This window comes from Benincasa hispida, chromosome 3 (genome assembly GCF_009727055.1).
Source record: "Benincasa hispida cultivar B227 chromosome 3, ASM972705v1, whole genome shotgun sequence".
NCBI classification, from domain to species: domain Eukaryota; kingdom Viridiplantae; phylum Streptophyta; class Magnoliopsida; order Cucurbitales; family Cucurbitaceae; genus Benincasa; species Benincasa hispida.
This window is the reverse complement of record NC_052351.1, coordinates 56,327,918-56,345,360: the sequence shown is the minus strand read 5'-3', so window position 1 is coordinate 56,345,360 and position 17,443 is coordinate 56,327,918.

Here is a 17,443-nt window from a genome sequence, read left to right as displayed (position 1 = left end):
TGAGTATGCAAGAGAACGAGTTGAGAAGGTTTTTAGCTAACACTTCCTAAGATTGCGTTCACGTTATGCGATCATGCTATATACATACAATAGCAAGTCATCTCTCAATAAAACTGCTATAGCTCCTAGTATTAGAACGCATGCGATGTATGCGATGATGTCTATAGGACTTATGTTAAGCCTCTATTCTTGTCTATGCGATGATGAATGACACACACATACACAAGGCAACCGCATACTATCATAACCTATTTCTAGAATGCATGCGATGCATGTTAGCAAACAGAGCTTATCTCTAAGTCTCTATCTCTTGCTTATACGGTTCTAATGTTTCTTTCTCAAGTCTAGATTTTAACCTAGCTCTCTCAAGTCTAGGCTCTTTCTTTAAACTCTCTCTCGAGTAGCTCTAAAGGGGTGATGGACACATACATAAGACAAGATGATCGCATACAATGAATATCATAGGTCATGTTAGCTAAGTGCTTCTCAACCTATTTTCCTACACAAAATACATAAATTAGCTGCTTTAATGCGATGGACGCATGCGATCGCAATGTTCTAAACTTAATGCTTTTGGACGCGATTTTATATATTTTTACCGTCGCAATCTTTCATTATTTTATATCTTTGCATTGTAATAACGTGCATTTCTGCCTTTTATCACACCCCCAAATTTCAATGCTTGTCCTCAAGCATAGACTAAAGATTTTCACTAGAAAGTCGACCGCATTTTTCTTTCCTAGATTTTTCGAGATGCCTTATTCAAAACCTATGTACCAAAATCTCCTTAATTCCTATCCAGGTTTCTTCTAAAATATTTCTAAAATTTAGGGACCGCAAGTTTAACCTTCAAAAGGACCTTATTTGTTTCTAGGGCATCGCATGACAATTACAAACTACGGGACCCTACAAGATTTAGGACATCAACCTCAACACTTAGGGTTATGATGCCCAATATACCAAAGCCACAGTCTTTCTTGAAACTCATCTAGAGAGAGATCTCACTAAGGACATTCAGAGTTTTGGTTGAGGAAGACAACGACCACTTTAGAGTCATCATCAATCTTTCAATGAAATCTGGTACGTATATATTCAAGACACTTTTGCATGAATGATCCTAGGGTTTATTTGTTCAATATAGTTTTAAAGTACTTATGCTAACAGTTTCTAGTTAAATCATTTTTATTTTAACACTTTTAATTAAAAACTTTTTAAAATAAAAATACTCATGTGTCTGACAATTTTTTTTCTCAAAAGTGTTTTTACATACAAGTTTATTTGATTTCTTATATGATAGAAGTGATTTTATTAATGTTAAATTACTATGAATAACAACTATAAAATACTATGAACTAATGTTAAATTACTTTGGCGGAACTTACGAACTTTTGTGTCAATAAATGTGTTTTTATTGATAATTTTTGTGTGTCAACTTAAATATAAACATTTATTGATATTTTGTATGTATTTTTAAATTAATAATTACTTTAAAAATTCAAGTGTTAACAAAGCACAAATTTGTAGTAGTCATAATTTAAAATAACGGTTGTTAGAGTTGGTGAGTGGCCGCCTTCGGAGGTCGTCGGAGTTGGCCATCAACAGTGGTCGTTGGATGTTGTCAAAGTTGGTTGCAAGCAGTGGTCGTTGGAGTTGGACGTCAAAGGTGGTCGCCAAAATTGAGCAACGAGGCATCAATGATAATAAGAGCTGAGTACATTGTTGGTGGACATGATATAAAATGTCGATGACATATGAAGTTGGCCTCCCAAATAATGAATTGAATTCATATCTCATCTCATCCCATCTCCTCACTCCAAACACTCCAAAATATTACTCATAGTATTCTTTAAAAAATGATTTAAAAAGAAAAACTCTAACACATACTTCAAATAAACAAACAAAAAAACTGAAAACATATTATTGATAATAAATCATTAATGTATTAAATTTGCTAACACCATGTAACATAAGAAGATTTTAAAAAAAATGTTACATTATATGTAAATTAAAAACAAAAATAAATTTAAGTTTAAACAAATCAATACACATTCTAATCTATTTTTAAAAAAAAATATTTAAAAAACATATGCTTCTATCTTTTTTAACAAGAATCTAAATTAGAAAAAATACACTCCAATCTATTTTTTTTAAAAAAAAAAAATCTAATATTTTCTTAGAAATGACTCATATATCTTTAAAAATAAATCCGTTATAAATATTTATTTATCTATTTCTTTTTTTACTTGAAAAATCATATTAATAAAAAAAATGGTTTCCTTTTATTTTTTTTTTTAAATGGATTTAAGAAAATCTTAATTATTACTTTTTTATAACGAAATCTTAATTATTTTAACGGAACCTTTCATTGGTTATTTGAATTTTTAGGGGTTGTTTTCAAATATAGAAAAATGAACCAAAATATTTATAAATATAATAGAATATTACTGTATATCAGTAATAGACACTAATAGACTACTATCATCGATCACTGATAGTCTGCAAAAATTTTCTATAGTTGAAAATATTTTCAGCAGTCTTCTATTTAAAACAATTTTTCAATTTTTTAATGGGAATGTTTATTTTTGCAAATAGCTATAAAACTATCAACTTTCTTACTAATTATTTTTTTAAAAAAAACACTACTTGAATTAATCGAGTAAATTGATAACTGAAGTTATCAATAAACATTTATAGAAATACGTAAGAATTTATAATTTAAATTTTAGTTGAAATTTCATTTTAGTCTCTAAATTTAAGAAGTCCACACTACAAGAAAAATGAGCTCCCTCGATGCCTAAATCGATCGTCGGGAGCTTGGTCGTTGGAAGAAATAGTGTCTCCCGATGACGTAAAAAGGCGTCGGGAGTTTCTCGGGAACTCCCGACGCCTTAAAGAACCGTCGGGAGTTCCCCAGAAACTCCCAACGAATAAAATAGGCGTCAGAAGTTCCGGGGGAACTCCTGACGCCATACCCTAACCGTTGAGAGTTCCAAAGGATCTCCCGACACCCGTCAGGTGGCGTCGGGAGATGGGATCTAGTAAAAGCCAGATCCCTTCTTCCTCATTTTCTCTATTCTCCCCATTTTCAACCCTAACCTGCCACCGCCGCTCCTTCAGTCATCGTTTAGTCCAGTCGCCACTATCGCCACCTCCCCTCCTTCAACCGCCACCCATCGGTAATCTTTCCATTTTATTTTTTCTTATTTTATATATTAATTTAAATCATTATTTTTCAATTTATGCATTTTTTTGTGGATTGAGTTGTTATTGTAGATTGTGGATTAATTTATAGCATGTTATTGTGGATTAAGTTGTTATCGTGGATTATGGATGTTTCAATTTATGCAATTTTTTGTAGATTGAGTTGTTATTGTGGATTGTAGATTAATTTATAGCATGTTATTATGGATTGAGTTGTTATTGTGGATTATGGATATTTCAATTTATGCAATTTTTTGTGGATTGTGAATTAATTTATAGCATGTTATTGTGGATTGAGTTGTTATTATGGATTATGGATGTTTCAATTTATACAATTTTTTGTGGATTAAGTTGTTATTGTGTATTGTGGATTAATTTAAGCATGTTATTGTGGATTGAGTTATTACTGTGGATTATGAATGTTTCAATTTATACATTTTTTGTGGATTGAGTTATTATTGTGGATTGTGGATTAATTTATAGCATGTTATTGTGGATTATAGATGTTTCAATTTATGCAATTTTTTGTGGATTGAGTTGTTATTGTGGATTGTGGATTAATTTATAGCATGTTATTGTAGATTAAGTTGTTATTGTAGATTATACATGTTTCAATTTATGCAATTTTTTGTGGATTGAGTTGTTTTTGTGGATTGTGGATTAATTTATAGCATGTTATTGTGGATTGAGTTGTTATTGTGGATTGTGGATGTTTCAATTTATGTAATTTTTTGGAGTATGGATGTTATTGTGGATTGTTTTTAATTAGCATTGTTTTTTGTTTAAGCCATGGATTGTGGATGTTTCAATTTATGCAATTTTTTGAATTATGAATGTTATAATTTACTTAATTTTGGACTTAGTTTAGGGGAAAAATCAATAACATTAGGGGCAAAAAAAAGTCAAATCATGTATTATAAATTATTTAAAATTTTAAATACTCCGAACAAACTTGGAATTTTGTATTAAATTAATCGAAATTCATGCTTAATAAAAACTTTGTACTTTGTCCTCTAATCTAGGTTATTCTTTTGGATTACAAGTTGGTCAGAAAAGATTTATTTTTAAGGATGAATAAATAATGGATTAAACTCGTCTTGTCATTGAACTTGGAGTTCTTGTGTGTTTATGAATGTTTATGAAGTTTTAATGTATTGTGGGGGTGGGTTGAGATTGGTTTAAACCATTTTTGGGATAAAGTTTGAGTTTTATGTGTGTTGGTCATTGTTTATGATATTTGTGTATTTTTTTTATGTTCGAGAGGTTCCATGTTTGTCGTGGGGGGTGGGTAGAGTTTCATTACACTCGTCTTATCGTTGAACTTGGAGTTCTTGTGTGTTTATAAATATTTACGAAGTTCTAATGTGTTGCGGGGGTGGGTTGAGATTGGTTTAAACCATTTTGGGGACAAAGTTTGAGTTTTATGTGTGTTGATTCTTGTTTATGATATTTGTATGTTTACTTATGTTCGGGAGGTTCCATGTTTGTCGTAGGGGTGGGTAGAGTTTCATTACACCAGTCTTGTCGTTGAACTTGGAGTCCTTGTGTGTTTATGAATGTTTACGAAGTTCTAATGTGTTGTGGGTGTTTTATTTATGAAGTTTGAACGTGTTGTGGATGTTTACCGATTATGACATTTGAATATTTTTGTTTTATTGTAGAATGTTGTTCGGAGATGAGTTTGGACGATTGTTGAAGATTTTGTGTTCTAGACGTTGTTTTCATTTTATTTCTTCTATGTATTTGTGATATGAATGTTTATGAAGTTCTAGTATCGACTTTGTTTTATTTTAGGATATTGTAATTTTTTATTTATTTGTTATAGTATGGATTTTGTTTTCGTTGTTTTATTTATTATGTTAATCTTTATTTGGTTAATTATATTTTACAGGTTATTCATATCAGATTTTAAAAAATTACAGACTATAAATTAAAAATATTTGAAAGACAATTTTCAATTAATGAAGGAACTCCCCACACATATATTACTGCGTCGGGAGTTCTTGTAACTCTCGACGCATCAAATAACCCATCGGGAGTTCAGGAACTCCAGACGCATGAAACAACCGTCGGGAGTTCGGGATTTTCTGACATGGCAATTAGGGGAACTCCCAACGCCTTATACATACATCGGGAGTTCCTCAACTAACTCCCGACGCCGTCCATTTATGCGTTGGGAGCTCCTCTCCCGACGAGTTTTTCTCGATCAAACTCCCACTCATTATTCGTCGGGAGAGCTTCTCCCGACGCATTTTCCACTCTTTCCCGACGAATTGTAACGTCAAGAGAAGTTAGATTTCTTGTAGTGTCATTTAATCAAATGTCTTATTTAAATTTTTTCGTATATTGATCTACCCAATACATACTTGAATATGGGTTCACATCAATAGGTATATAGTACACGTATTGAAAGGTTGTTATTAATTTTTTGAACCATAATAACGTTCATAATATTTTTCTGAAATATTTTGAGAGAAAAATATTATTCATAGGTTTATAAGTTCATATGTAAAATTGCAAGCGCAAGGTGGAAATGAAATAAAACTATATAACTAACAAATAGTGGAAAATTCAGGAAGAAAAAGTCAAGAAAAATTGATTTCTTCTATTGAATTATCATGCAAAAACCAGTATTTTTCAGACATGATGGACCAATGGTGCATGTTTGAGAATGATAGTTGAAGTAAAAATTTATAAAAGAAAATTTAAGTATAATTGATTTTGTAAAATTGATTTTCACACCATCAGATTATGTTTGGTTCCAAATTTTTTAAATTGATTTCATATATTTAAAGTGATGTTGAATTTCGTTAGTCTAGAAAGTGATTCTTTAACTATCAAATTACTAAAAGTGACATTTTTTTTTTCTTTTAGAAAAGGATCAATACAAAAGTGGAGCAAAAAGTCATAATATATATAAAGGAAAGTGGGACAAATTTGGTAGGGTGGTTTCCCGATCAATCATTCCACCAAAAATTGTTGAAAAATCAATGGTAAATAATTTTAGATTTTTCTTAAAATTAATTTCATGACATTTGTCCAACATTAATCTTTTTAAGAATTTTTTTTTTTTTTTTTTTTTGACTATGTAAAAGCACTTCAAAGAAATTTGATAGGCCACAGTTAATAAGCTTCAAATTTAACGAAAAGAAAATTTGTATATACCGAATTTACTCTTATTATTACTGAAACGTAGCAATAGTGGTAAGTTCGAGTTGATCCATAGGAAAACGCGATTTGTTTCGTTAAGTTAATTGCCTAACTAGAGCGGTGAATGAGGGATTTTGGTGTGAAAAAGATAAATGCGTGAAATTAAAATAAAAGGTAAATGTAATTCAGAATAGGAGTCTATCTAATTTCTAGAGCAAGATAGAGTTTTCTATATTAGACATATTTAAATAATAATATATTTAATTAAAGTGTGGGCTATGTATGTGGATTAATAATTTATCACATTAGATTATTTTACTAGATTGGGCCCTATTATATGATCTAAATTAATTAAGACCCTAGACTCCTAATTGAGTATGGACGTAACGGGTAGAAACCTATTCCTAATTCAATTAGAGGTTTAATGGGAACCCTAATTGAACTAGTATGTAAAGAAACCTTAGGGCTATGGTCCCCTATATACCAAAACAATAAGCACTCAGTCTTTCTTGAATCTCATCTAGAGAAAGATCTCACTAAGGAGGGCATTCGGAGTTTTGGTTGAGGAAGACCGTAGTCATTTATCATCATCTTGAAGCTATCAGTAGTTTCTCAATAGAATCCGTTATGTTATTATTCTTGACAATTTGGCATGAATGATCCCAGGGTTTATCTATTCAATATAGATTTAAAGTATTTATGCTAATATCCTATGTAATTTCTTTCATTAGGCATATCAATTAATTATACGGAATCTGTCAACCCCTCAACCTAATAGAAAATCTAATAGCTTAATTATCCAAGTTCGATATTAAACCAAATAAGCTCTAATTCAATTTACAACTCTTCCTTCTTAGCGAATACAAGTTAAAGTTTAATTGCATTACGAAATGGTTCAATTGTTAAGACATAATACAAGCCGGAAAAGCCATATCTTATAGCATGATTCATTTGGAAAAGATTATATTAAGGGATGCATGCATTTGGTCAGAAAAATCTAGATTTTACATATGTGATCCTAATATGCACAACTAAATCAATCAATATATGCATAGGCTATGACGATTTTGCAAACAAGAATTTCAATAAATTAATTTGTCATATCAATTTATAAAAATTCCATTAAGATTTAATCATCCCAAAGAGTTCACAACACTTTAGTTGAATATTGATAAAGACTATTTGTATTATGTGTTTGCATTTATTAAGTGAATATTGGTAAAGACTATTTGGTGTTATTCCTCCTTTATTTTTGTGCAATAATATTGTTATATTATTGTGTCTTATATTTTAGATTAGATTGGTCAAAATAATATGTTACCAAAGTAGCCTCTGTTATCTAGATTAATTTAATTCTAAAATATAAGATGTGCATATTCATGAATTTATGCGGATAATTATCGGCCCAAAGGAAGATAATTATTTGGTCAAATTGTGGATATGCATGTGGTAATGAGTATGTGGCAATTATAAGGATTGCTCATGTGAAAAATAGTCAGTCTAAATAAAGGTTATTTTTTTATAGAGTTAATTATCAGTATTTTGATTACTACGTTGAGAGTACCATTTACAATTGGTGTTTTTTGCTCAAAGACTGGACGTCAATGTTGTACTAGGTATCTTGTTAAAGGCCCACCACATATGTGAAATTATTTTGTTATATTTTAATTATGAAAATATGGTTTTCTTTTTCTTTTTCTTTTTTTTTTTTTTTTGTTTTTTTTGTTTATTGTTTTAGTTTGTCTTATTCAATATCTGAAATATGAGTTCAATCCCTAAATTGAATGGATCAAACTTCAAGATTTGGAAGGAAAGCCTAGAGATACTTCACGGGTGTATGGATTTGGACCTTGCATTAAGGACCAATAAACCTACTTCTACTGAGGAACAGCCAAATACGGCTATATAGAGAAGTGGGAACGATCAAATTGCATGTGTTTGATGATCATTAGGTACTCCATTCCAGAGTCTTTTCGGTGCTCTATCACAGAAAATGAAAATGCCAATAAGTACCTTGCTCAAATTTAGAAATATTTTGTTAAAAATGAAAAAGGAGAAGCAAGTAATCTTTTGACTTCTTTAACTTCTATTAAGTATAAAGGAAATGGAACAGTAAGGGAATACATTTTAGAAATGTCCAATCTCGACGGTAAATTAAAAGTACTTGATATCGAGATAAATGAAATTTTTTTTGTACATTTACTTTTAAAAACTGGTTGTTATTTGGATCTGAATGAGACTTTTGTTGTACTGTCATTAAGATGGAATTGAGTTTCTATTTCCAATTTGGACAATTTTGGTTTTTTTTATTCTTTTGGAAATAATAAAGTTAGTCTTTTCCAAGATTCTAAGCTTATTGGTACCAGTTCTTTAATTGATAGTCTATATATGCTTGATTCTTTTGCTTCATTTAACAAGATACTGTTATCTAATTCATGTGGTACAAAGCATAAATTAAATGAGGATTCCGCTATGTTATGGCACAAGTGTTTAGGTCACCTCTCTAAACAGAGAATTCAGAGATTTGTGTTAGATGGAATTCTTGATTCCCTTGATTTAAGTAACTTCAACGTTTGTATGGTATGTATTAAGGGAAAACAGACAAACATAAGAAAATTAGGTGTCAACAAATGCTCAGACATCTTAGAACTAATACATACAGACATTTGTGATCCATTCCCTACGACCTCTTGGAATAGACAACAATATTTTACTGCGTTCATAGACGACTATTCAAGATATGGGTACCTATATTTAATTCATGAGAAGTCTCAATCTTTGGACATTTTCAAGTCTTTCAAAGCTGAAGTTGAACTTCAACTCTAAAAAAAAAATTAAGGCTGTCAAATCTAATCGTGGTGGTAAATATTACGGTAGATATGATGGATCAAGTGAACAACGTCCAGGGCCCTTTGCCAAATACCAAGAGGAATATGGAATCATCCTACAATACACTATGTCAGATAAACCCAACATGAATGGTGTAGCGAAAAGGTGAAATGGAACACTTAAAGATACGGTAAGAAGTATGATTAGTCATCCTTCTCAACCAAAATTCCTTTGGGGTAAGGCATTAAAGACTACAACATATATCCTTAATAGGGTACCTAGTAAAGCAGTAGTTAAAAACCCTTTATGAGCTGTGGACATAAAGAAACCTAGTATTAGGCATCTTCACTAGGGATATTCAAAAAACCCGATGACCCGAAAAAACCGATCAACTCAACCCAACCCGTACGGTTTGGGTTGGGTTATTAACCCATTTGGGTTGTGTTGGGTTCAAATAAATGAAAATTTTATGGATTGGGTTGGTTCATGAGTTCACCTAATATAACCCAAACCAACCCGAATTTATTATTAACTTTAAAATATATTCTTTTATTACTTATAATATAATTATTTATACATATATTGATTTTAATTTTATTTAATTCCAATATTTTTTGAATAATTTATTCTTCAACAATTCTTAAAAGCAGTTTCTCTATACTTTAGAAAGAAAATTTTCACTATATAAATTGAAATTGAGTTGTTAATCTTAATTCAATATATGAAAACAATTAAATTAGATTTTTACATATTTATATTTTACTTCTTTTTATAAAAAAAAAAATTAAATAAATAACCCGATTAACCCGAACCAACCTAACCCAAATATTTCATGGTTGGGTTGCATTTTTTTAATAAAGATTATTTGGGTTGAAACAATTTATAACCCAAACAATTGGGTTGGGTCTAAAATTCTTTCAACTTAACCCAACCCAACCCTTGAACACCCATAATCTTCACATCTGGGTTGTCCAGCTGAGGCTGGGTCTTATAGGCCTAATGAGAGAAAATTGGACTTAAGAGCTGCTATTTTGTTGGGTATTCTGAGCGCTCTCGAGGTTTTAAGTTTTATGATCTCACGTCTATATCATTGTTTGAGACAAGAAATGCTAGATTCCTTGAGTGAAGGAACTCTGAAACAAGAGAACCATTAAGCGAAAGCAGATCGTTCCAAATCCATTGCGAAATAACAAAGCATTTACAAACAATCAACAACAGTTATGTGTCATCGAGTAAATTACAGCATGCTTTCAAGTTAAATGCAAAGGGAATCGAGTGACATACCTTTAAAGAACTATTCTTCGAGTATTCCCTCGATTGACACTAGTCCAACGTCCAAGCAAACTCGATCAAATGCACGAACGCAACAAATAACCAGTGCAAATCACAAACTGTTAGATCCTCGAACACAATCGAGTAAGACTCGATCCTCGACCCTCGAACAGCAAACTCGACACTACCAAGAGGCTACTTTGGTATTCTAGGTGTGAGAATCCAGGAGGTGTGGGCTCTATGTGCATTTGGTAGAGGGAAGGGGAAATTGAACGATCGAGTAAGTGGGAGAATGGCTAAGTCTATCGTATAGACTGGGTACTCGATCGTCTAGCAAACTCGATGCTTGATGCTTGATCGTTCACTCTCTCAATGGCTATCGTATAGCTATATCTTTTCCCGATCGAATGTTATGTACTAATGAAAAATGAAAACAATTTTCACTTTTATCATTCAGTTATTAAAATTGATAATAACTTCCCACCTGATCAGTTAAAGGAGGAAAAATTAACTACCAAACAATTATCTCATAATTGCTTTATTATAAATAAATATAATAACTAATTTATCATATTATATTTATAACATATATTTTAATATCACATCATATGTAATATTTAAACCATAGTTCTTTTTCTCCTTTATTGCATTTAATATAAATCATATTTATATTAATTCCTCCAATTACGTATCTAATACATCAAATCAATTATATCATATATAATTGAATCAATTTAATTATATCATATATAATCAAATTCCCTCTTGTTAATTTGAACACTTCAAATTAACCTAAAAACTAATTCTCAACTTGAATTCATTGAGCTATCAAGGGGACCTTATGGACCTGTAGCTTGAAGCTCCAACGGTATGTGAATAACTGACTAAACTCTTTAATCACAATATCCACTATCCGTTAACTGTCGAGCACTCCACTAAAGACCGAAAACTGCACTCTTCGCAATACAAATATATTTTTGTGTCCATTGGATATAACCAATCGACGTACGATGACCCTTCACAAACCGCTCGTACGTACAGCTGGGCCAATTTATCGTTTTGCCCCTGTAGTTACATCTAACTTCTTAAGTACCACTGATTCCTCTAATGAACAATACATCATAGTCCCACTATGAGTGAACACTTCTCAGGTCATGAGAAGGTGTGACGCTACATTGTTCAAGTCTTGGAATCAGCCCTTAAGGGAGCAATTTATCTACTTACCCTTGCTTCAGGGAATGAGTGAATTTCATCTTGTGTAGCTGAGTTCCCAGCTCCCAATAAATGTAGTCCCCAAAGTGGTTAATTTGAGTCGCAATCTGGCCACTCTCACCCATGCAAATCAAAGGACTTCCCTCATAGGCAAGAGTTCCCAACTCACTCAAGATTAAGGTCATGTTACCTATGGTCATCCTAGTGAAATAAAAGTTTCTGTCATGAACGGTGTTATATAACGAGACTAAACATTTTGTGGTCCGGTCTTATACAAACTCTTTTGTATAGGATACTCCCGCTCGCATGTCTCCACGTGAATGATGAGGATCAGATCATTTGTAGCATTTTACAATACTTGTAACATCTACAAAGTGGGTCGTATCCGTAGTGTCACCAGGATAAGGTTTCCCTCCTTTATCCATATACTACAAACCATTTAGGTTATCACTTAAGACATGATCCACTTGTATATCTCCACATACATGCTTAAGTTACAACGATAACCAGGGGTCTTAGTTCATTAGTTTGTGGTTAATGTAACTAAAATATCTCATATTTCATAGACAGTAATGAATAAAATATCTCATATTATTACATTACAAATATTTGTTCATACACGTGTTTACAAACTACAGGACCTTACGAGATTTAGGGCATCAACCACAATATTGAGGATGTTGAGTTTGGTGGGGAAGATAACATAAGGAAAATTGTCTTTGAAGCGGAATTAGTTTCTTTTCCTCATATGGTTATAAATGATGTTCAGGCTCCAATTCCTAACTTCACTATTAAATCAATTATAGAACAAGACAACATTGAAGTCTCCGTTGTTGAACCTGAAGTTTAAACTCAACAATCTCAAGAAATGCCACTAAGAAGATCTACTAGAGAGAAGAAATGTAATTCCAGATGATTATATTGTGTTTCTTCAAGAACATCAGGATGATGTGGGCATAATGGAAGATGATCCAATCAATTTCCAACAAGATTTACAAAGTTCTAACTGCCAAAAGTGAATAAGTACTATGGAAGAGGAAATAAAATCCATGAAAGACAATATGGAACTTTTCGATCTGCCATCAGGAGTGAAACCCATAGGTTGTAAATGGATATTTAAACCAAAAGGGATTCACATGGCAATATCGAAAGATATAAAGCTCGTCTTGTTGTAAAAGGTTTTACTTAAAAGGAAGGCATTGATTACAAAGAAATTTTCTCTCTGGTTTCATCAAAAGACTCTTTTAGGATAATTGGCATTGGTAGCTCACTTTGATTTAGAGCTACACCAGATGGATGTAAAATCTGTGTTTCTCAATGGGAACATTGATGAGATGATTTATATGGTGCAACCAGAAAACTTTGTGTCTAGTAATTCAAAGTCTATTGTGTTCAAATTGAAGAAATCTATCTACGGTCTCAAGCAAGCCTCTCGTCAATGGTATCACAAATTCCATGAAGTGATATCCTCCTTTGGTTTTGAGGTGAATATAGTGGAAGATTGTGTATATCAAAATTTTAGTGGGAGTAAATCAATCTTTCTAGTGTTATATGTCGATGACATACTCATAACTAGTAATGATGTAGGTTTATTGCATGACACTAAGAGATTTCTCAAAAATAATTTTGAGATGAAGGATCTTGATGATGCTTCTTTTGTATTAGGAATTGAAATACTATGATATCATTCTCAAGGTATTTTGAGATTGTCACAAAAGAACTACATTGAAATTATTTGAGTAGATTTGGAATGAAAGATTGTGCACCAGGAGATACCCTGATCGCTAAAGGTGATAAATTTAGTTTAGTTCAATGTCCCACGACCACACTCGAGATTAAGGATATGCAGAAGGTTCCATATGTATCGACTGTTGGAAGTCAAGTATGTACACGTCCAGATATTGTATTCATAGTTGAAGTGTTAGGCAGATATTTGAGCAACCCAGGGATAGATCATTGGAAAGCAGCCAAACGGGTTTTGAGGTATTTACAGAGAACAAAAGATTATGCTCACTTATCAAAGATCAGAAGTTTTGGAGATCATTGGGTATTCTGATTCCGATTATGCAGGATGCCAAGTCACCTTGTAATGCACTTCAGGCCATATCTTCATATTGGCTAGAGGAGTTGTATCCTGAAAAAGTGTTGAACAAACACTTATGTTTTCTCATACCATGGTTGCATAGTTTATAGCATGTTATGAGACATTTAATCATGGAATATGGTTGCGAAATTTTTTCACTAGGCTGCGGATAATGGTTGGCATAAAAAGACCACTAAAATTATTTTGTGACAATAAGTGGACAATAATATATTCCAACAACAATAGAAGCAATACAAAGTCAAAGCTGAAGGAACTCTTATAAAAAAGGACCCATGAGCGGAAGCAAGATCATTACAAATTCATTGTGATAGAAAAACCGCATTCACAAACATACATACATGTTATGCATTTCATAACAAATTACGGCATACTTAGAAAACTAATTAAATACAAAGAACCGAAAAACTCACCATTGAAGAACCTTTCTTCTGTCTTTCTCTTGGTTTCGCTAGGAACAGCACCTCTCGCTGTCGCTATGCACGCCAAGACAATCGTCCACTAAATCTCGCTGCCGCTCACCACCGAACGGTCTTCTACACGAACAAGCAGCAAGGAGGACACCACCACTCAGTAACCTCAGTATTCTCGAAGTGAGAATCCAGAAGGTNGTCTTCTACACGAACAAGCAGCAAGGAGGACACCACCACTCAGTAACCTCAGTATTCTCGAAGTGAGAATCCAGAAGGTGTGCGCTTTGTTGGATTTGGTAGAGGGAAGGCGTTTAGGTAATCGAGTTGATCGTTTAGGTAATCTCGCTCTCGTGCGCGATCGTTTAGTAAAAGATATACGATCATTTAGGTCGACTGCGCGTGTATACGATCGTTTAGGAAAACTTGAGCTATCGTGTAGGCTGTCGTTAACTATATGATGGACAGTGTACAAATCTGAAGCGATTATCCAATATTTTTTCAAAATGAAAGTTATTTTCATTTTATCCTTCAGTTATCAAAACTGAATACAACATCCTAGTTTCACATACGGTTATGAAGAAAACCACTAACAATTATCTCATAATTATTTAAATATAAATAAATATAATAACCAATTTATCATATTATATTTATAATATATAGTTTTAATATCACATCATATGCAACATATAAACCATAATCCTTTTCTCCTCCACTAGATATAAATCATATTTATATCCTTTTCCTCCAATTAATGTATCTCATACATCATGTCAACTATATTATATACAATTGACCAGTTTAATCATATCATATATAATCAAACTCCTTCTTGTCAATTTGAAGACTTCAAACTGACCCAAATACTGATTCTCAACTTGAATCCATTGAGCTACCAAGGGGACCTTATGAACCTGTGGCTTGAAGCTCCAACGATACGTGAATAGTTGATTAAACTCTTTAGCCACGAGATCCACCATCCGTTAACTGCCAGACACTTCACTAAAGACCAACAGTTGTATTCTTCTCACCACGGATATATTTCTGTGTCCATTGGATATAACCAATCAACAGTATGATAACCCTTCACAGATGCTCGTAAGTACAATTGGGCCAATTTACCGTTTTGCCCCTGTAGTTACATCTAACTCCTTAAGCACCACTGATTCCTCTAATGAACAATACAACATAGTCCTATTATGTGTGGACACCTCTCAGGTCATGAGAAGGTGTGTGGCGCCACATTGTTCAAGCCTCAGAATCAGCCCTGAAGGGAGCAACCTATCTATTTACCCCTACTTCGAAGAATGAGTGAATTACATCTTATGTAGTTGAGTTCCCAGCTCCCCAATCAGAAAAATCCCCAAAGTGGTAAGTTTGTGTCGGCAATCTGACCACTCGCACCCATGCAAATCAAAGGACCGCCCTCAAAGGCAGGAGTTCCCAACTCACTCAGGATTGAGGTCATATTACCTATGGTCATCTTAGTGAAGTGAAGTCTCGGTCACAAACGACATTATATAAAGAGACTATAACGCTTCGTGGTTTGATCTTATACAAATTCCTTTGTACAGGATACCCCCGCTCCCATGTCTCCACATGAATGATTAGGATCATACCATCTATAGTAAGTCACAACACTTGTAGCTCTCTACAAAGTGGGTCGTATCCATAGTGTCACCAAGATAAGGTTTCCCTCCTATATCCATATACTACATACCATTATGGTTATCACTTAAGGCATGATCCACCCGTATGTCTCCACATACATGCTTAAGTTACAATGACAACCAAAGATCTTAATTTATTGGTTTGTGGTAAAGCAATGAAAACATCCCATGTTCCATAGATAACAGTGAAGAAAATATCATATATTATTACATCACAAGTGTTTGCTCAATATAGTGTTTATAAACTACAGGACCCAACGAGAGTTTAGGGCATCAACGCTAACAAAAGCATATAGATGTAAAGTTTCTGATTGTTAAAGAAAGTGTTCAGGATGGTCAAATTTCGATAGAACACATAGAAACAAACTCTATAGTGGCAGATCCATTGACTAAAGGTTTACCACCTAAAGTTTTTCATGAGCATGTTACTCACATGGGTGTTAGTCACTTTTCTGATTTCATGGTTTAGTGAGAGCTTGTTATTGAGGATGTTCTTTGACCTTAATTTGTTTATTTTCTATATAGAATAAAGTTGATGGTTTAAGTTTTATTATTTGAACTTTTTTATCATGCATGTGGTTTTGCAAATACAGTTTAGCATAAAGTTTTAAGAATGATCTCACTAAGAAACTTGGACCAGTTAGAAATAGGCATGATCTAGATCACTTTGCATGTAGTTTCCATGCTATCCATCCATACTTGAACTATGTCATTGAATATATTGGAATTGGTGATCAAGGAAGGTTTTGGTTACAAGGGTAGTAATGAAAGTTGCATTGATTCCGTGCTAATACAGAAGATGGACCAGATTGAACTAAAGGAGAATTCTATTATTGAAATAACTTGTTTATGCGTGCTTAAGGTTTATGTGATTTAATTATATCAGGTACATAGACATAGCCCAAGTGGGAGATTGTTAGACATATTTAAATAATAATATGTTTAATTAAAGTATGGGCTATATATGTGGATTAATAATTTATCACATTAAGTTATTTTGTTAGATTGGGCTCTATTATATTATCTAATTAATTAAGGCCCTAGATTCTTAATTGAGTATGGACATAATGGGTAGAAGCCCATTCCTAGTTAATTAGAATTTAATGGGAACTCTAATTGAACTAGTATATAAAGAAACCTTAGGGTTGGTCCCCAATATACCAAAACAATAAGCACTCAGTCTATCTAGAGAGAGATCCCACTAAGGGTATTCGGAGATTTGATTGAGGAAGATCGTAGTCATCTATCATCCTATTGAAGCTATCATTAGTTTCTCAATAGAATCTGATATGTTATTATTCTTGACAATTTGGCATGAATGATTCCAGGGTTAATCTATTCAATATAAATTTAAAGTATTTATGCTAACATCCTATGCAATTTCTTTCATTAGGCGTCAATTAATTACACTGAATCTATCAACCCCTCAACCTATTAGAAAATCTAATAGCCCAATTAGCCAAGTTCGAATTAAACCAAATTAACCCTAATTCAATTTACAACTCTTCCTTCTTAGCGACATACAAGTTAAGATTGAACTGCATTACGAAAGAGTTCAATTGTTGAGACATACTACAAGTTGAAAAATCCATATC